The 6,000-nt window shown below is 40.9% G+C and overlaps 1 long non-coding RNA gene across 1 annotated transcript in view; it reads right to left on the bottom strand.

Moving 5' to 3' along the window:
* Window positions 1–746: 746 nt before the first annotated feature.
* LOC147914278 (uncharacterized) overlaps window positions 747–6,000 on the bottom strand; it is a 16,386-nt gene continuing 11,132 nt past the window's right edge. The window contains exon 6 of the long non-coding RNA XR_015555641.1: window positions 747–2,913. This is a non-coding gene — a long non-coding RNA (uncharacterized LOC147914278). The remainder of the gene's footprint in view (window positions 2,914–6,000) is intronic.

The following is a 6,000-nucleotide window of genomic DNA, read 5'->3' as shown; positions in this document are numbered from 1 at the left end:
TTCGAATCCATTCACAGCTCCCTCCCAGGTTGAAACACTTGACTCTCCAGCCTTTGAGCGTGGTTTTCCTGTTGACTTTGCATCTGACAAAGTGCTGAATGTGGTCTTCCGGGAGAATCCTCCGTAATTTCTGTATCTGTTCAGTTGAAATATGCAGATCCATCTGAAAGAGCAGCCAAATATTGGCTGCCATTTCCAGTATATATTGTGAGTTAGGAATTTCTAATGTTAGAAAGACTAAGAAGAAATTGATGGGATACAAGGGACGAATGGATAAAGAAGCTGTGGTATATATACACAATGGAATACTACTCAGCCATAAGAAACGATGAAATCCAGCCATTTGTGACAACGTGGATGGACATTGAGGGTATAATGCAAAGTGAAATAAGTCAGAGGGAGAAGGCCAAATACCGTATGATTTCCTTCATTAAGTAGTAGATAATAACAACAATAAACAAACACATAGGGACAGAGATTGGCTTGGTGGTTACCAGAGGGGAAGGGGGGAGGGAGGAGGGTGAAAGGGATAATTCGGTACATGTGTGTGGTGATGGGTTGTAATTAGTATTTTGGTGGTGAACATGATGTAGTCCATGCAGAAATAGAAGTACAATGATGTACACCTGAAATTTTTGCAATGTTATAAACCAATGTTACTGCAATAAACAAAAAATTAAAAAAAAAAAAAAAAAAAAGAAATTGATGGGATAGAACAGCACAACTTTTCTATCCTTGAGCTTTGATAAAAGTGCAGAAAATACCATCTCACTGATAGGAAACAATTATTTTCATTTCTTTTTAAAAAACATATACTTCAGTGTACTATTTTAAGATTATGTTGAATCATTTCTTCTTAATTTACCTATAATCAGTGATCCTTTTCAGTAACAGCATCCAACAAATGATTTACAAATGACAAAAACGGAAAACTATTGACCAAAAGAATGAAGTCTAAACTTCTTAATGTACCAGGAAGTGAGACTGCCTGTGTTCTGTCCCTTGGCCACCTCTTCAGGGTTATCTTTCACTGTGACCCTCTGCCTCACTCTACTCTCCAGCCTCACGAGGTGGCCCGTGGTTTCCAGAATGCTCCATGCTGCCTCACACTTCCACACCAATGGTCACCAGCCTGAAATGTCTTCCCCTCTCCTACCCATTTCTTTACGTTCCTTAGGCTACCAGCTTGTCACCTAAAACCAGTTCAGAGTCACCTCCCCTACCTAGTTTTGCTAACATGCAAAGCCTGATGATTACCTTTTCTTGTCAGAGAAAGAAATCAATAGCATACTATTATTTGTATTTTAAAACCACACCCAAATGTTACTCTGGATATGAATACTCTGGAACTGAATTCAGAAGTGAATTCAGACCAGAAGCTGCTGGGTTGAGCAGTGGGCACAAACAGGTAATAGCTGTCCAGCTTTGGAAAGTCACCATGAGATCCTAGAATGTACAGGGAGAGGAAAACTTCACCATCCAGGGCTCAGAGGCCCAGCTGGGTTTTCCCTTGGAAGGAACCATAGGAGAGAGGAAAATTTTTCATTCTAAATTTTAGGTCTTGCTTAGGAATAATTTTTAAAAGTAATGCGTGGGCCAACATGGGATACAGGAGCCTGGAGTCTATCCAATGCGGAGCTGCCCAAAGTTTCATAGAACAGTATCTGTTTCCTGTTTCCCAACTGAATTTAGGATGAGTAGTTTGGGAAGCAGCGGGATTGATGAGTGATAATGACAGTTCCGTGTTCCCTGTGGCTTCCCAGGGGAACACACAAAGCACCACAGCAGCGTGACACCAAGGCATTCCCAGAAAGGACAGTAAAAAGAAGAGTGGGGCACTTTCTGTGGCAAACTGATTTCAAAAGCCAAAGTGAGCTCTCAGACCTGGTGGTCTGCACGTGGCAGAGAAGTCCCTACTTGAAGTGGAAAGATTCCCCTGAAGGACAGGCAAGTTTCCTGGGCCTCTCCCTACCCTAGCCTCCTGGGGGACTTGTGCCCAAAGACTCCCTGGCATGTAGTATGAGAAAACTTCTGAGGTTTTTGCTCTTGTTTTTGTTTCTTGCCTAAAAGCAAATTCAGAAAATTCAGACCACGATAAAGAATGAAAGTTTGTCATTTCAGTTTTAGCACAAATATCCAAAACATTTTCTCCAACTTTTTATCTTGAAAGTTCAAACCTATTAGAATTTGAAAGAATAGAACAATGAACATCCATACACCGTTTGCCCAGAATTACCATCTTGTTGCATTTGTTTGTTTTTTATCGAAACTAATTGAAAGTAAGTTGCAGACATCATGACAGTTAACCCTGAAATATTCGTGTGCATTTCCTAAGAGACTTCTCCTACACAGCCGTAATACCATTAGCACATCTTAGAAAGTTAATATTAATCTAGTAATATCAGATATACAGTCTGTATTCAGATTTTCTCAGATCTTCCCAACAATATCCTTATCAGGTTCCATTCTAGGATCATATACTGCATTTGATTTCATGTCTCTTTAATCTTCTTTCATCTAGAATGTTCTCCTACCACTTTTGTCTTACATGATATGGGCATTTGGAAGTGTCCAAAGCAGTTATTTTGCACAATATACCTCAATATTTGTGTGGCTGTTTTCCTCATAACAAGATTCAGCATATGCATTTTTGGCAGGAATATCACAGAAATAAGGTTGTGCCCATCTCAGTGCATCACATCAAAGGTCACATGATGTCACTTTGTCCCATGGTTAGGAATCTTAAGTTTGACTCCTTGGCTAAAGTGATGCCCTCTAGGTAACTCCGTTGTAAAGCTACCTTTCCTCCTTTATAATTAAAGGAAATCTGAGGGCTGATGCTTCAGTGCTGAAGTCTGGAAGGAGAAGAGCAATTACTGGAAGTGGGATGAAAACCATGATCCATCAACAATTCTGTGAAAGAAGAAAATTAATGCAAGAATATTGAGGAGGAAAGTAAGTGCTCCCCTCCTGGACCACTTCCCTTACACACACACACACACACACACACACACAAACACACATACACACTCCAAGGATCCTTGGAGATGGTAGGAAAAGGACTAATGGGATACCCAAGGTTTATGGGATGAGGGTTTGAGCCATTCTATTTTCAAATTAAAGGAAAAGGTAACGCAGAATGCTGGAAGAATTGGTGGAATTGAGGTGGCAGGTACCCTAGTGGATTATTTGCAGTAATTAACCCAGTTTGTTGAAGGTCCCTTATATCCATGCCCTTCTGGAGTGCCCTCTCACATGGGCTCTGAACTTGGCCATATGACTTGCTTTGGCCAATGGGACAGGAGCAAACCACACAAGCAGAGACTAAAAGTGCTTGCTTGCACATTGGGACTTGCCCTCTTGCTGCTCTTGGAACCTTGGGGCTTCCATGTGAGGGAGACCAGCCTGGCCAGCTGGAGGGTGAGAGATCACATGACCCAATCACTCCAGTCACCCCAGTCTACAGCTAGAAAACCAGCAGACATATGAGTGAAGTCATCTGAGACCAACTAGCTCACATCCAGCTCACAAGCTGACCTCAGACACATGAACAAGTCCAGCTAACATCAGCCAAGCCTGGCCCAGATCAGTAGAACTCCCAGCTGACCCATAGACACATGAGAAAAAATAAATAGTTCTTATGTTAAGCCACTAAATTTTGGGACAATTTTTTATGCAGCAAAAGCTAATGATACACTTAGGAATGACTCTAACTCACAAATTGGTTCAAGGTATAAATTACTTGTTTTTTAAAAAATCAGATCTCTTTTCAGAGATTATAACCTTTTTCAAAACAAAATTTACACTGAACCCTTTTCAGAGTTCTCCAAAAAAAACTTAAAATGGTTTCAGCAAATTCTAAATTCAATATCTAAAGTCAATATCTTGTGAATGTCTACACACATACTTATTTTTGCACAAGATAGACATGTGCAGTTGAAGAATACATTGGAACTATTGAAACATTCTTTAGTTGGGTTCTTAATATAAATATACTGTTCAGTAGAAGCGGCAAGCCTCAATGAAAGCCAATCAATCCAATCTCAAGGAGTAAATTTGTTAAAAAATGTTTCAAATAATAAGAAAATCCCACAGAGTGCTCAGACTTTGCTGCATATTAGAATCATCTGGAGAAGCTTTTAAAATTCCCAATACCCAAGCCACACTCCAGACCACTTAAGTCAGAATCTCTGGGAGTGGGCCCCAGGTATCGGTATTTTCTTACAGCTCCTTGGGTGATTCCAATGTACAGCCAAGTCTGAGAGCCAGGCCCACTGAATGCGCCTGTTAATAACTGTATCAACAGATGTAAGTCATCCTGCAGTCTGGGTAACTGAGAAGCAAGAATACAGCACGTGATCCACTCACCAATGCATGTTCTACAACTCCCTTTACAAAAGCATCAGAAGATTTTACAAAATTTATAAGATTTACAAAAGCATCATTCATCTCCAATTTCTAATCATAACAATTTCATATTCTAGGCAGGGTAATGTAAAATGAGTGATCTGATGACCAAACTTCACAATTATCCAATAATTCTCAATTAAATTTTTTTCTCTTCCAGAGTGTGGAAGAACTCCGAAAATTTCCCTGAACTCTGGAAAGTTACCAGAACACCCCAGAAGATGTCCAGCTGTTTAATTAGAGGGTTAAATAATGTAATAATTTTCTCAGTAGCCTGCTCCACTCAAGATTCCCTATTCTATCTCTGCCTGGCTGGCAGAAAACACTTTTAAATCTCTTTTGAAGATTATTCTTGGCTTGCTATTCTGAGTTCCTTGGCCCCTACATCCTAACAATTTTATGACTCAACCAGAGGACTCCTAAACCACGTGCAAGAAAAGTCATTGCATCTACATTGTGACTTTCCCGTAAGGGTCTTTTGTTGCTCAGGGATTTTGTCTACATTTTACAACCTGGCTCCTACAAATCTGCAGCGTTTTTAGCCAAAGACCTCTAAAATGAGCCAAGCTGCTTTTCTCCCCAGACTTTTAAAACCTTCCAAGGTACCACTGAACAGTGAGTTGCCTAAGTCACGTCACTCCTACAGCATAAGACATGATGGGGTTAGAAGAGATTCAGAGACTTCACAAAATCTCTGCCCCTGGCAGGGCTAATTCAACCAATTACGCCCAAGTTGCTAATGTGACCATCAGCATCTCCTGCCATGATTGCCCCATCCAGCCCGGAGTTGGTATGAAACGTTTTGAATTGAATCAAGTTGGGGTTATTTTGTGGCATAAAATAAACAGTAAAATCTGAAACAGAAAACCTAGGAATAGTCCCAATGTATCAAAGAATATTCTAAGGTCAATTATAAGTATGTTGACCTCCAACGACAAGAGGAGAAAATGCCTTGTCATTTCACAAAGGCAATTGGAATGACATTTTGAAATGTGTGCCCAGCTATATTGGGTCTAAAAGGATGGTGAGGAGCTGGAGAAGGGCCATCAGTGAAAACTAGAGCCAAAGGAAATTTGGAAATTCCATGTCACCAGAAGGACAGAGAAGTGAAGCCAGAGTGAAGGATGACCCATCAGGAGAGCCTGCTCTGCAGGGAGAAAAGGGAACCAGGGGACTCCTGACACAGCCTGGAGTCTCGAACTGGAGAGAGTAGAGAGTGGGGAAGGAAAACAGATGCAGAGACCAGCAGCTTTCCCAAAATACAGACGGGGTTTTATGTCTGATATGGGAACACGGTTGACAATTACAAACAGATCCAGAAAACTATGAGCCAGTTTACAGGGAGTGGGTTCAAAGAGAGTTCACAAAGGAAAAACCTGATTGCTTTCTCTGAGCAACCAGGTATCTTGGTTCAGCAGGGGCTGGAGAAGCCCCCTAGACCCTGCCTCACCCCTGCTCCCTCTCCTGGCAGACACAATCCGGGCCATCCCAGGAGCTTCAAAGTTTCTAGAATGAAAATCTTCCTGAAAGAGAACTTCTATTCCTTTCTTTAGTAAACCACTTGGTTTTTATTGGTAAATCTCAAAAAATTAT

This window comes from Ceratotherium simum, chromosome 21 (assembly GCF_057802395.1).
Source record: "Ceratotherium simum simum isolate JZ-2026a chromosome 21, ASM5780239v1, whole genome shotgun sequence".
In the NCBI taxonomy this organism is placed as follows: domain Eukaryota; kingdom Metazoa; phylum Chordata; class Mammalia; order Perissodactyla; family Rhinocerotidae; genus Ceratotherium; species Ceratotherium simum.
The sequence above is the reverse complement of the archived record's forward strand: the minus strand, read 5'-3'. Positions and strand labels throughout refer to the sequence as shown.